Raw genomic sequence first — 12,832 nt, 5'->3', positions numbered from 1 at the left:
AAAATTTAAAAACAGTACATCAATAAGAAAAAAGACTGACATTAAAATCATCCAATAGGAACGAATAGTAAATTGATCATAATAAGTTAATTAAAACAGAATTAAATTGAAAGAGACAGCCTTTTTAAGCGAACCAACCAAGCCCATTTTAAAAATTTGGAAACAGCACAAACAATATGGGGGGCAGTGTCCGTTTGTAAAATCCGTAGGGCCACCAAGCAGTCTCGGATGCCCAATTCTCAGCAGATTGGTTTGAGCCAACGGGATCTTGGTCGCGCATAGTCCGAGCATTCGAAAAGGAAGTGTGCCACGATTTCGCGTCTGTCAATACATAAGGCACAGTGGCATGAAGTCTGCTTGGATGAGTTCCATCTAGAAACATGATCCGCAAGGGGTAGGGTCCCTAATCTAAATTTAATGTAAAGGGCCCGATCCATGGGGATGGTAATGATGTCAAGGTAGGGCTCAAGGGCAACAACGTCTTTGATTACCAGGAAAGCTGCGGTGGATTTGCAGTGTCGCTGGTTGCTGATGAGCCTGGCTGAGACCCATTCCCAATAGAGTTTTTTCAAGGTCTCCTTGGGGGGTGATGAATGTGTAGACCAACAAGAGCCCAAGCCCAGGTCCCCAAGCAAATGTTTGATGTCTTTAAGCCATTTGATCTTTTGCCAACCGTCTGAATGCATGACCTCTGCCAGACCATCTGCATAAGATTTGAGTTCAGGGACTCTCCACAGGCGGGCCCAGAGCAAGAGTGGTCGAAGGCGTGCCTGATCCTTAATTGCCTTACAACCTGCGTCCATGAGTACCGGAACTGACGGTGTACTTATCAGGATAGCCAACAAATCCTTAATAAATTTATTTTCTGCCTTGGACAAGGAGTCCATGTTGCCCAGGCCCCATAACTCTGCTCCATAGAGTGGTGCAGATACTGCTCGGGCTTTATAAATATCTATAATCGGAGCTACACAATGTTTCGATGAGTTGTTATACTCCTTTAGCAGTGCTCCACCCACCCTTTTGAGGCCCAGGGTCAATTTGTTGATGTGGGGGGTCCAACTCAGTGCATCGCTCAAACGAATTCCCAGATAATCAAATTCTGACACTCTTTCAAGAGCAATTGAGTTCAGGATAGGCGGGCGGCCAAGTTTACGTGGTGGGTGCATGATTAGGTACTTTGTTTTGTCCACATTAATAACAAGTCCTCTTTTTACACAAAAATCCTGGAATCGGTCTAAAAGCTTTTGTAAACCTTGGGGGGTTTTCGAAATGAGAAGGGTGTCGTCGGCAAACAAAAGGGTTGGAATCTTTACACCACCCAATGTAGGGGCGTCTGCTGGATCTTCAAGCAAGTGCTCAACCACCCCATTTACGTAGAGAGAAAATAGGGTGGGAGCTAAAACACAGCCCTGCCGGACACCCCTCTCAACTGGAATTTTGTCGGTCTTTTCCCCGTTTAAACCCCACCTGACCTGGGCATAGTTAGCATTGTGGAGTTTGATGAGAAGATTTAAAATATAGGGGGGTATTCCAAGACCATACAACACCCTCCAAAGTTCCTCCCTAGGGACCAGGTGAAAGGCAGTCTTCAAGTCTATAAAGGCCAGATAAAGACTGCCCTTGCCCAGTTCCACCACCTTCCAGTATAATAGCAAGAGTCTGAAGACTTGCTCGATTGTTCCTGTGCCTGAGCGAAATCCAGCTTGCATCTCAGACAGAATGTGGTTATCATCCACCCATTGGAGGATCCTTCCCAGGATAGCTTTCCCCGCCAGCTTTTGTGTGGAGTCTATGAGGCTTATTGGCCTATAATTCCCTGGTAGATCCCGACTGCCCTTTTTAAAAATCGGGACTACCTCTGCCCCTCTCCAGGACTCAGGTACTGTTCCTCCCTCAATGATGGCGTTCAAAAGTGCAGAGATTAACACCCCCCATTTGCCTGGATAAGCTCGGAGGAGATCCCCAGGTAACCCATCCGGGCCAGCAGCTTTTAATGGTAAAATAGTTTTTATCAGGCTTGTAACCTCCCGTGCAGAAAAGTAGTCCAAATCTCTGTCCAAGGTGTAGGGGGGAAGAATGAAAGGGACATTTAATGGTCCTTCTATGGCAGAATAAAGAGCCATGAAGTGATTGGACCATGACTGGGCGGTGATTGAACACGTCCTCAAGGTGTCATCCGGACGGTTTCTGCTGCCCACCAGGTCCCAAAACCCTTTCGCATCTCTCCTTCGACTAGCAACCAAGAGGTCCTGCCAAAAATTGTCTTCCCACTCCTTCTTAGCATTTTTTTGGCAGTGGGAGTATAACCTTCTCGCCTCTCTGGTCCTAGTTGGGGATTTGGATTTAACAGCTTTGACAAGTAGTTTCTTTGCTTCCCTACACTTGGTGTTAAACCACCCTTGTCTAGCCCTGGGGCAAGAATTCTTTGTACTAGCGCTTCCTCGGACAACAAAGAGATCACTAAGAGCCTGTGTCAGGTTGCAAAACCTGGCAGGCACATCCACCAACCCTCCCTCAGGAATGGCAAGGTTTTCCAAGGCTGCAGCCAGTAGCTGCGTTATAGAAGATGTCTTATCCGCTGAAAGTGATAACTTAGACCACTTTAGCCGTCGGCCACAGTTAGAAACCACTGTCATATCTGGGGCGGGGGGACAGACAGTTCTACTCTCTAAGCCACTAGCCAACTATGGTTCAGGGTGAGTGAGAGGAGATTATGGTCACTCTCAACAGAGGGTATGATCACCATGTCCTTTACCAGACTCCGAAGATGGGTATCAAGGAGGAAATAGTCGATTCTTGACGTGTGCCCTGGTCTGTTGTAGGTGTGGGCTCCCTCTTTATCAGAGGTGGTCCTGCCATTAAGAGCCCTCAGGTCGAATTCCATTGTTAAGGAATTGACCTGAAGCACCACTTCCGACCATTTTTTAAATGGTCTGAGCTCTAAGGCTGGGATCCCCCATCTATTGTCATCTTCCTCCTGGTCCTGAGTAACTTCAGGGCCAAGAGGCTCGAAGGTACAATTAAGGTCACCCGCGACTAGGGTTCAGTTCTTGTATGGAGAGGATCGAAGCGAAGCCTCCAGACAAGCTATGGTAGGGGATTCTCTACCCCCTTTTGTACCGCGTGCGTATATGTTGAAGATGTTAACGACAACATGTCCTCGGGCATTTTTAAGTGTAATATTAGGAAGATCCTGACAATTAGTGTCATGCTCTTCCACCCTGCAATTGAGTGCGGAGGACACCCAAACAAGGAGGCCTCCCGATGGGCGACCCCTGCCTGACTCGGAATGGACGGCTGGTAAAAAGTGGGTGGAATATCCAGCTTTATGGAGGGGCTCTTTACTCCAAGTTTCCTGGAACAGGCAGATGGAGTATTGCTCCACCTGAGCGTTCCAATCCGGCAGGGCCAGCTTACTGTCCAGACCGGCCACATTCCAGCTGAGAACCCTAAAAGGTGGGTCCGCCACAGTCGAAATGCCGCAGGGCTCGACAGGACCCAGTTGGCCCGTCTCGGACACAGCGGGGCAGACAAGCACATGTTCCAGTGTAGTCATCCCCGACCTAGTCTCCCCTAAGTATACTGGTGCCGCCTGGTCATCTAAGGAAATCGGGGGTTCTTGGGGTTTAGCAATTGGCACGGAGTTGGCATCAGAGGACCAAGAGATCCCAGCATCCTCTGGGAGGTCTGTACGTCAGCAACCCATTTCGCCCCAGTTTGGCAATGGCGGAGCTGCATGCAAGTGCGCAACGTTAGTTGCTGGGTGCCAATGGCCATAAGCATTGTTTGGAGTTGGGATCACAGGGAAGCAATGTATACGGTTCAGGGGCGGCCGCGGGTAGAAGAATGTTAGATCTACTACTTCAACTCCGGGGCCGGACGTGACCTGTCCTTGACTAGATATTGAGTGGGCAGCCCTTATATCTTGAAAATTGACCACCACACAATCCCCCTCCAATAATTTCTTCTTGTGGCCAATCCAACTCACCCTACGCACACCAAGAATCAGACCGTCCACTCCCAAGGGAAGGGGTCTATTGGCTTTCAACCAGTGGATGACCTTATTCTTTAGGGCCTGGTACGTTTCCTGCTGGTTATCCTTCAGGGCAGGGACTTTTATAAGAACGGCTACGTATGGATGGCACTCGGGAGGGAGGTTGACTGGGGGACACTTGCGTACCACCTTTTCAGGTATAACCGTTTGATTTGGGTTTTAGATGAATTTATAATTACTTTTGCCTTTGAAACCTGAACTGTTCCTGTGGCAGCGGTGGATGGGGCGGGAGATGGTTTAGAAATGGATCCTGCCCCTCCATTTTGCTGCTTCTTGGGAGCGGGGTTAGGTTCAGCTGTTTTCACTACTGGGGCATTACTAGTATGGACCTGTACAACATGGGTGGTAGTGGACTGTTTAACCGGTTTTGCAGTTGCCATCGGAGCTGGTGTTGGAGCTGTGCCACTGGCTTGTGCAGAAACCGGTGGGGCCGATAGTTGACTATGTGGAGGGCCTACTGGATGTACTTTCCCTTCACTCCCAATTGCAGTGTCGTCTCTAAGTTTTGACTGCAATTTAATTAGGGACTTCAGGGAGAAGAAGTTGTCCCGGGTGGTCTGTTCAAAGCTATCTAGCCTATCCCCCAGACTCTTAACTTGGTCAATCAGCGGTACCAACAGAGCCTTAACCAGATTCTCAAGGTACTCAGGGGAAAACCCATCTTGTGATGATATAAGAGGTACCATGGACGAATGCTGGGGCGATGGTATTGCTATTGTTGGCACCGAAGGAGAAGTGTTCCCTTGAGTTGCTGGCCCTACTGCTTCTAGATGCATAAGACTCTTGTGAGGCTGTGTCCTTGGACGCTTATAGAGCGATGAGTGGCTTCCTTTCCTGGTGCTAATAACCCTTTTCCTTTTTTTGAGAGTGCGAGAAGCTCGCGCCGGGGGCGATAATTTAGGGCTTAGTGTGGGAGCCTCATTAGGAAGTTGGGAATTGTAGCTTGGAGTAATATCCGTGGGTAATGTAGGTGGTGTAAGCCTAGATCCCACGGCAGCTGGACTATGACTCAGGTTAGGTGAGTTGGAGATTAAGCTCTCTATCCTGTCAATGCCTGCTTCTATGGCTACAATCCGTGGCTCAACAGACACTATCTCTGTCAAGGGGGAGATAGGATGGATAGAGGTTGGGGACAAGGCGTGTGCAACTGTTCCCAGGGAGGAGCGTTTGGAAGAAAAGGAGTCTAGTGAGAGGCGACGTTCCGTCATCACAATCTCCTTTTCGATCACCGCGGCCACCCTGGTGATGAATTTGTCCATTGTGCCGATTATGGAATTCCCTGTAGCACTTTCTCCCCCACCCCTCAGAGCTTTACCAGAGCGGGTTGACATGGTGGCCTGGAGACCACAGGTAGACTCCGTAACACAGGCGTTGGATGTAAAGGGGGTGGCCCAGCCCAGCCTCTGACAGCCCCTGACTGCCACAGACTGCCCGCCCTTTGCTCGGGCTTCGCTCGCGTCCCGCTGAGCGGTTGCCCGTTTGTTTTATGCCGAGCGTTGCGGCCGGGGGGCGTGTCTTGCTGGGGGCGCGGCCGTGCACACCTATGCAGCGCAGGGACTCCTGGTCTTGAGAGTCCCTGCAGCTCGCGCCCTCAGTTGGCTCAGATGTTCCCTCCTCCTCCTTTCTCCTTCCGCAGCTGATCACACTCCAGTGGCCTCGACCCCACGCCTCACGCCGCGCAGCGGCACCCGCGAAGCGGGTGCTGCAAGCTGTTACCACGCGGCGGGGCAGTCAATCCCTCCAGGGATACGGGGAGGCCAGCTGGAAAGCAGGGGCAGAATGGCAGGATGGCGTTCTGGGCAGCAGCAACTGGTGAGTTCCTCAGCGCAAGGGGTCCCGCTTTCTGTGGCGAGGCTTCCCTCTTTTGATTCCTGGTCGGCCGAGGGGCGTGTCTTGCTGGGGGCACGGCCGTGCACACCTGTGCAGCGCAGGGACTCCTGGTCTTGAGAGTCCCTGCAGCTCGCGCCCTCAGTTGGCTCAGATGTTCCCTCCTCCTCCTTTCTCCTTCCGCAGCTGATCACACTCCAGTGGCCTCGACCCCACGCCTCACGCCGCTCAGCGGCACCCGAGAAGCGGGTGCTGCAAGCTGTTACCATGCAGCGGGGCGGTCAGTCCCTCCAGGGATACGGGGAGGCCAGCTGGAAAGCAGGGGCAGAATGGCAGGATGGCCGCAGCAACCGGTGAGTTCGCAATAATTATTATGAATCACAGGCGAAACGTATTGCATTTACCAATGCTTGTTGTTTGCTGCAAACTAACCGAATATACAGCCATTCTGATAACAATTACTGGTTTACGGAAAGCCCATGAGTGAATACCTGCTTTCCTCCTACCATAAACGGATACATTCGCCAACTTTTTACAAACTCCCTTTTATTTCTGGGGTTTAGAAATCAATGCTTTCATTAGATATGTAGTGCTGGATAGCAAGCCCTCATGCTCCCATTTTAAACAAATTCTGATGTGAGGCCAAGATTAAAGCCATTTTTAATGATACCCATTTCTTCTGGCTGTTGTTTTTTATGTCAAACAAATGAAGGCAGAGGGCTGGTAAGAAAACAATTGAACTTTACCTTTAAATTGTTAGCATGTGCCGACTGACGAAATGTCGATTGACATAAAAATAAGAAACATGCAAATCCTATCAATAAAAGGTTTTCAGAAGTTGCTGAGTTAGCTGTGAAATCATAATGTTGTATAAACTTGTCAGTGCTTCACTTTGACTGACAGCCAATTAAAAATTTACAAGACAAAATTTCTTCAAGTCTCCAAATTTCATCAATGTTATTACTCAGGCAAAGGGGGGAGGGCTAAATGTGCAGCGTTTAGAAAGTATGAAGTGATCATTTATTTAAGGGCCGGAATGTATATTTCACTCAATTTCCAAACGCGCATTGCTTGAGATTGTGACCTGTTTCTAATCTGCATACAAAATCAGGATTCACAAACCTGTACCCAGCAATATGCATATATAATCCTCTTGCAGTACATCTCTCCTTGAGCCAATTTACATTTGTGAAAACGCAGGGAAGATACATTTGCACCATTTTACAACTTGTATAAAATGAGGAACGGGGCACATAGTCTTTGCTCCAATCCATAATCCAGAAAACAAAGTAAATACATTGTGAGCCAAGGCCCATATTATAGAAACGTGGCACTGATGCAAATAGAAATACCAAGTTCACACCACAGCTTTGCTGTTTGTGTAACTTTAGATGATGAAGCCAACAAATATTTGTTTTTCAATTTTTTATTGAATTCATTTTTAAAAACATGCGCTTACCGGTAGACTTCATGGCGCTAAATTGCTTAACTGATCGTGATCAAACTGTTAATGGCATGTCGGCAGTCATCTGGGAGGAAGGAAGCGAAGGTAACAATCCGGTCTTTTTCTATTTTCTCCTAAAAAAATGGTCGTCTTGGCCTCATCGCTATACCGGAGCTTGTCCCATAGTAGGTCTGTTTTCAGTGTGAACTTGCGCTGCATCCGGCGTGATGTTTTTAAACCAGCCGAGTCACAAGTAGTTAACCCACTGGTTCAGTACACATATGGAAAATACTGTTTTGTATCACTCCAAAAATTGAGAGAATAATTGTTTAGTCATTGCAAGACGTATACCCCACATACATTGCATAGAACGAATTATACACATGTAACAGTATTTTTTCAGAGAAATGTTGGCCCAGGAATACTATTTGTTAAATAGAGTAAAAGAGATATGCATTATGTCTTATGAAAAATCTTACAACTATCTTTCACTTTTCATAGTAGATAAACAGGTTTTCGCTTATTAAACAACGTAAAAGACTGTGATTCCATTTTCAACAATACTATCCCGGTGCAAATGAAAAGGGGGGGCCCTCGGCCCCCCCGCACGCATGGCGGCGCGGCGACCGTCGCCCCCACTCTCTCCTTTGTCGCCATTCGGCGGTGGGGGCGTGCCCTGGGGGGCGCGACCCACCGCCGATTGGCTGGCGGCCTCCCTGACCCGGATCCTGGGAAGTGGGTCCGGGTCAGGGGGGGCGGGCAATAGGAGGGGCCACCTGGCCCCTCGAGAATAAAGAGATAGGGAGCGCCCAGGAGACCCCCTTGTCTCTGGACGCTCCCTCGCCGTAACGGTGTGCCCCGCGCTCGGGGCTTCTTTGTTTTTTTTAATTTTTTCCCTTTCTATTTGCAGGTATGAGCGGGTGGCGTCGTGACCATTCAAAGGATCACCGCCACTGCATCGATGCATGGAGGCTAAAGCGATCCGTGATCCGCGAGAGTGAGGAGCAGCTGGTCCAGTCGGCGGAGAAGCCTACGCGCCTTGGGGGAACAGCTGTGTCGGTCTCCGGCGGTGCGAGCAGCCACCTCCACCTACCGCTTCCAGTTTTAAAATGGTGAGCGTGCACATGGTTGGCGACATGGGGTTTTCGGGCCTCATTGTGGGGATGTGTTCTTTCATAGACGGGCCAGCTGCTTAAGGGACGGGTTCAACGTGCGGGTACTTTTGCCCAGGACGGGGCCCGGGGTTTGTTGCTGGGAGCCAGTACAGAGGGGGCGGGCATCAGACGCTCTCTGCCCCTGTTGGTTCTTTTTTGTATGGCCCAAGTTCTAGTTCCTCCACCTCCGTGAAAATTTCAAACGTTTATTTAATTTAACTGGACTGTGACTGGGAGCATTGATTACAATTAATAGGTGGAGGGGGGGGGGGGGGCGGGGGGGTGTAAAGAATGGTCGCGGTTTGCAATATGCATCTGTGACCGACTATCCGGGATTCAAACCGGCCAAGTGATACATTCAGGTTGGCTGAGGTACTGGAGTTCACTCGGCTTTCGGCATCAGGCAGCTGTTAATTTATAATCGCTTATTTGGTGCGACACACGATCACGTAAGGCGGAGAGGAGTTGGCCTAACGGCTAGGGCGCTCGACCTCGGTCCCGGGGGTCTGGGTTCGAGTCTCTATAACGACGCCAAAGAGTGTGTCTGCATAAAATAAAATGCATTCAGGTACGGGAAGTGAAAGAATTGTATTTCAAAAAAGTGTGTGCTTACTATAGCCTGCTGCCCGACTTGGTATTTTTTGAGTTTCTGCCAGTGCAGCCAGAAGGATGATACAACAAGTAACATCAGAAGCCCGTTGCACATGCGTTGTTTATTTATATGTTCGTAGGGTCATAAAAATAGGTGGGTTGAGCCTAGGTCACTGTGTTATTGATTAGCAGCTCTAGGTATGCACCTCTGGCATTTGGGAAACCTGCAGGGCACATTAATGCTGTATTGTGCAGTAATTGCGGGAGACACTGTAACTTCTGGGCTTTCACGTAGCAGCGGTGACACAAACAAATATATTTTCCTACAATCTTCCTTCATGGAACTGAACTCGGTCGCATTGGGCTGCAATGATCTACCGATCAATACGTGTAACCGGCTGCTTAATTCTAATTGTGTGCGTCTTCGGTGGGTTTGCAGGCGACTCCCGCGCAAAATTAGTTAACTAGAGCCCCTGAAGGACTTATTCAACAAGTCGTCACGAGATTAGGAGGGCAGCAGACCACGATTAAGCACTGTTTCATTCCCTGGTCTTTACTCATCAACACTCATCATGACGGTATTAATTAGATGGATCCTAGGGCAGATATAGAAACTTCCTTCAGATGAAACCATTTGCTAAGACGACTGCCATGTCCCACAGTGAAAGACATTTCCTGTTTTTCCGGTTTCAAGCCTACTGACAGGAATAAATCAGCAGCTGTGATACGCTGGGATCTGAACTTGAAATTAACAGTGTGCTGCCTAACAATTACTTTGTAAACCTTTTCGTTCCAATCAATGGCCCTTTTAATTTTGGCGATTAACCCCTGACCTCGACTAATAGTGTTCTCTTTCCATCTTACCTGGAGTGAGCGAGGACATTTATAGTACAGAGCGAGCAGCATTATCAGGCTTAAGGGAAGCCGAGACAAGACGTAAGGAACACAGTGGGCATACCGCTTGTTGAAAGGGGCAAACTAACTTTATAAACACCGTGTAGTTAGAAAAACGAATATTACAACCAAGGGCTGCTGAGCCCATCAGTTTCCATCATTTATTTCCAGCTGCCTTGCATCCACTGGAAAGCCCTGAGCCGCTGTATTTTGATTGGTCTCAAATATCTTATCTAAAATAATGCAGGTGTACAGAAATCGTTGCTGTTCTTGCCAGCGCTAGATTTAGGCCCCGATTTAGTGTTTAGCGATTGGAATACTTCGTCACAAACACACCAGATGTGATGTTAAAGTCAACATTATCACCATATTACTAGTGCATTCTAACCTTGGCACTCGATGTGGTACCCGCATATGACTCATTCCTGTGAAAGAGAAACCCATCCAATAGGAGGCCTAGCGTGTCTGCCTTACTTTCTCACCTCCAGGTGGACAGAACCTGAACATTCTGAACACGGGCTGTTCATCTTTCAAGTGCATGTTGTGTATTGGGGTGGTACATGAATACTTGTACGACAAGACCTCGTAGTGTTAAGAGGTGAACATATGGCAGGACAAGGAGCGGGGGGTGCGGGTTCGAACCTCGATACATCCTGTGGTGAATTAAAGAGGGATGTGGGGTCTCACAGAGAAGGTTCTTTAGGTAAGGTAACTGGCGCTTTGTACGGCGCTCTTATTCATGATTCATGAAAAAACCATGGCTATCAGGTTTTCAGATTGCTATGGGTAATGTTTTAAACACTGATTCCATGTGTGAGGTAGGTTGTGGCCATGTACTAATTTTATTAAGCAACTTCAAAGGGGGGGGAAGGATGAGTTTTAAACACAGCGCAGCTGGCACTGCCTTTAGCGAGATTCAGGACCTACCCGTCTGCTCCATAGGACATTGGGGCATGGAGATGGAGACGGGGCACCGTTATCAATGCATATTGGGGTTACAGCTTTATAAGTGGCTGTACAGGTATCTCAAGGATTTCACCAATGCGTATGTATGGAATGCAGGTTTAGTAGTGGACTGTATTTGATCGTGCGGGAGGATCCCCCTGCACAGCGAGCGTATAATGCATTCATATAGCATAGAATGTTTGGTACTGGGGACATTTTCAAAATAATCCCCCCCCTGCTCAGACCTTGCCTGGACTTGCGTTGGTCCTTCGGGAAAAATAAGCGCTTTGGGTTCATTCCTGGGCTTCTTTATTGATGTCATCCAGGCGCTTGCAATAATTTATCCAAGCCTGGGTGGCTAATTATTTATCTTGCGCAAGGAACAACCAGTGCCATACGTTAAAGTTTGACACTCTATCATTATTATTATTGGTGTCGGCTGAGGTGATAGTTGGAACGATCGTGGAACGATTCACGTAAAGGGTATACCCACCTTCTCTTGGGGTCCTCCTGGGGATTAACGCACATCACTATCCCATGTTTGTAAAACTTTGGCACCGTGATTACAAGTTTCCTTGGATCACCCGGGTGCGGGCGTTAAATACATTCCTTAATATCCGTGATGCCCGGGTTACATATGCCTTTTTGTGTTCATCCCTGGGCTCCTTTATTGATGTGCTCCAGGCACTTGCAATATTTTATCCAAGCCATGGTGGCTGCTTATTTAGCTTACGCAAAGAACGGCCATTGACCTAAGTCAAATTTTGACGCTCTAGAGTGACTATCATTGGTGTCTGCTGAGGTGATAGTTAGAACAATCATGGAACCATTCACGAATAAGGTATAACCAATGGCTTATTGCACTGTGGAGGTAAGCACCATATGAGGTGCTGGTGACTATTCTAGGGGGGGCATTGCACCAGTCCAAACATTGCACCTGTCCATAGGACCCTTCATGGATGATAGGTTAAAGTCAACATTATTAGTGAGGGTTAGCTGTATTGCGTGCAGCCTTCAGCCAAGTCATGAGGGAATATAGAGCAGTTTGTTTTACCAGTCTTTAATCTCATGAATGAGTAAATGGAAAAGAACAGGGGTATGCCAACAAATAGGTGTATTTGTACTAAACACACCCCTTTTAGTTCAGTCAGTAAACTTATTTCACACACAAGTAAATTGGCACAAGATACGTTGAGCCTATGATGAGATTTGAGCCGAATATTTACAGTGTGGAAACTTATATAGCACACTGTAATTTAGCACCATATACGTTGAGCTCTAGGGGGGTACCAAAGCCACGTATTAATAACATGGTGGGGGAACCACGAATGGCATAGAGACAGGGCCTAGAGCCTTTGGACAGACTACTTGGGGTCCTGATAGTGATACACGCCCTGATGTCCCACCTAAAAGGTGCCCAAGAGCCTGGTTGCGGCATCGGATAGTTCTGGGGATCCATGTGATCATGTCCGGTTGGCTGGGATGATATCTCCCAGAAGCCAAGGTGGCGAGCGGAAACGGTCCTTGGGCCAGCGTAGGGCCTGGCGGAGATGGGGCTGTGCTAATTCTTTTAGCTAAAGACTGGGATGCTGCACTGTTAAATAGGCTGTCTTGTTTTACACATAAGATCCTATGCATGGAGACGTGGGTAGAAAACCAGGATTAAGAGGCGATGTCCTCGCCCGCAGCACAACTTTCTCGTGTAACAATGATTGTGAAAATGGGAGGCCAATTTTACAGCCTACCAGGGTTAACATTTTCCGTCGACGTGTTAATGTGTGGTGACCTGGCACTAAGATTATCTAAAACTTAGCGACTGATGGTAATGTAAGTTTAATGCGTGTACAGCAGTTATTGCCGGAACACTAATGGCGTGTGTCTATCTTTCCAATTTATGTATGACCGGGTCCATGGTGAATACCT

Source organism: Lissotriton vulgaris, chromosome 4_1 (genome assembly GCF_964263255.1).
Source record: "Lissotriton vulgaris chromosome 4_1, aLisVul1.2, whole genome shotgun sequence".
NCBI classification, from domain to species: Eukaryota; Metazoa; Chordata; class Amphibia; order Caudata; family Salamandridae; genus Lissotriton; species Lissotriton vulgaris.
The sequence above is the reverse complement of the archived record's forward strand: the minus strand, read 5'-3'. Positions refer to the sequence as shown.